Source organism: Tasmannia lanceolata, unplaced genomic scaffold (assembly GCF_043159265.1).
Source record: "Tasmannia lanceolata isolate RefF3 unplaced genomic scaffold, GAP_Taslan_0.1 ptg000132l, whole genome shotgun sequence".
In the NCBI taxonomy this organism is placed as follows: Eukaryota; Viridiplantae; Streptophyta; class Magnoliopsida; order Canellales; family Winteraceae; genus Tasmannia; species Tasmannia lanceolata.
Genome location: NW_027518808.1, coordinates 120,001 through 122,500, shown reverse-complemented (window position 1 = coordinate 122,500; position 2,500 = coordinate 120,001).

The window sequence follows — 2,500 nt, the reverse complement described above, 5'->3', positions numbered from 1 at the left end:
GTTGCCAAGGCTAGGCATATAGAGAGGAATCGCATTTTTGCCCGGATAGGCACCGGAATGCTTGGCCTTGGCTTGCCATAGCAGGGCATTGCTGGGTTGGGCTCCCTTGGCCTTCCGGGGGCCTTGGACGCTGTCTTGGGAAGACCATGGGCACAAGGCCATGGCATATAGTGAGGAATGGACCACGGTTGGCAAGGCTAGGCATATAGAGAGGAATGGACCACGGTTGCCAAGGTTGCGCAAGTTTTGGGCATTTTTTGCCCGGATATGCCCAAGTATGCCCCGATAGGCCCGTTACGCCCCGGTATGAACGCGTATGCCCGGATTGACTCGGTATGCCTTGGGATACATGCGTATGCCCCGATAGGCTTGGTACGCCCCGATATGCGCACGTGTGCCCCAGTAGGGCTCGGTATGCCCCGGTATGTACGCGTGTGCCCCGATAGGCCCGGTATGCCCCGATATGCACACGTGTGCCCCAATAGGGGTCGGTATGCCCCGGTAGGTACGCGTGTGCCCCGTAATGCACGTTTCGCAGATCTCCCCGCATGTCCCGCCCCTATATGTAATACTTACTTACTTACTTTCTTTCTTGCTTGCTTGCTTGCTTGCAATGGTTGGGAGTGCCCGGCATGCCCCGCTGCAGAGACCAAGGGCGCAATGACTTGGCACCGCGGATGCCGGGACTCCGGCACTTCCCGTGGCACTGATGGTTGGTTCCAAAGACAAAAGGCCGTGCAAGGCCACCGCACCGCGGATGATTTTGCTCGTGCTGGCGCCGTTGTGTGGCCAAAGAACATGCGCGAATGCTCGTGTCGGAAGGGTTGGTGTCCTGGCCCCGCGGGTGTCACGAATGCTCGGTTGCGAAGACCATGGGACCAGAGCCATGGCACGTCGGATGATGGCTCCAGCTGGCGCCCCGGCACTTTCTGTGGCATTGATGCTCGGTTTCAAAGACAAACGTGCGCAGGGCCAGGGGACCGCGGATGACTGCTCGTGCTGGCCCCGTTGGGCGGCATTGATGGTCGGTTGCAAAGAAAATGCGCGATTGCTCGTGTCGGGGCCTGGCAAGCCAAGGCCAAGCGAGCCATGGCAACGCGGATGATGGCTCCAGCTGGCGCCCCGGCACTTTCTGTGGCATTGATGCTCGGTTTCGAAGACAAACGTGCGCAGGGCCAGGGGACCGCGGAGGACTGCTCGTGCTGGCCCCGTTGGGCGGCATTGATGGTGTGTTGCAGAGAGCATGTGCGATTGCAAGTGTCGGCCGGGTTTGGGTTCCCTTGGGCTTTCGGGTGCCTTGGACGCTGTCTTGCGAAGACCATGGGCACAAGGCCCCGTCCTGGCCCCTTGTTCGATTCGCTCTCGTCTTGCGCTTGCTTCCAAGGTCCTCCATGACCTTCCCCATGGCCTTGCTAGATCCCCCCCATGACGCATGACCTCTGTCCGTTGATTGGTTTTGAGTGCACACCATGCCCGGCTTGGCACCGTGTTGTCGCGTGAGTGGCATTTGGATCGTGCATGCTGGTGGGCTACCTGCCAATGCGCACAAGCCTTGCACACTAGCCTTGCGCACGAGCCTTGCACAAAAGCCTTGGACACAAGCCTTGCGCACAAGCCATGCGCACAAGCCTTGGACGCTAGCCTTGCACACAAGCCATGCATACAAGCCTTGCTCACAAGCCTTGGGCACTGGCCCATCGCAGTAGCCTTGCACACAAGCCTTGCGCACTAGCTTTGGGCACGAGCCTTGCGCACTTGCCTTGGGCACTAGCCTTGCACACAACCCTTGGGAACTAGCCTTGCGCACCAGCCTTGCCCACAAGCCTTGCACACCAGCCTTGCACACTAGCCTTGCATACAAGCCTTGCACACTAGCCTTGCACACAGGCCATGCTCACTAGCCTTGGGCACTAGCCTTGCACACAGACCTTGGGCACTAGCCTTGCGCACTAGCCTTGCCCACGAGCCTTGCACACTAGCCTTGCACGCAGGCCTTGCACGCTAGGCATGCTTGGGCCAGCAGCTCCCGCATCAAGTCGGCGGGTGTAGGCACGGTTGGGCGCAGATCCCGCATCGCCTCGTCGCGTCTGGGCGCAAACCCGTCGCGTCTCGTTGCGTCTTCAGAAGTCGTCGCTAACAGCACCTTTGGTTGCCACTGGTGGTTAGGCGGGTTGGTTGCGCAAACCCTATAGGAGGGTGGCATGCTGCGGGGCGCTGGAATGCGCAGGCTTAGGGCGTTTTTGCCCGGATAGGCACTGGAATGTGCTGGTTTTGGGCGTTTTTGCCTGGATAGGCTAAGGAATGGGCATGCTTTGGGCGTTTTCCCCGGATAGGCACTGGAATGGGCTGGTTTTGGGCGTTTTTGCCTGGATAGGCTAACGAATGGGGCATGCTTTGGGCGTTTTTGCCCGGGTAGGCACTGGAATGCCTGGCCTTGGCTGGGCATTGCTGGGTTGGGCTCCCTTGGCCTTTCAGGCGCCTTGGATGCTGTCTTGTGAAG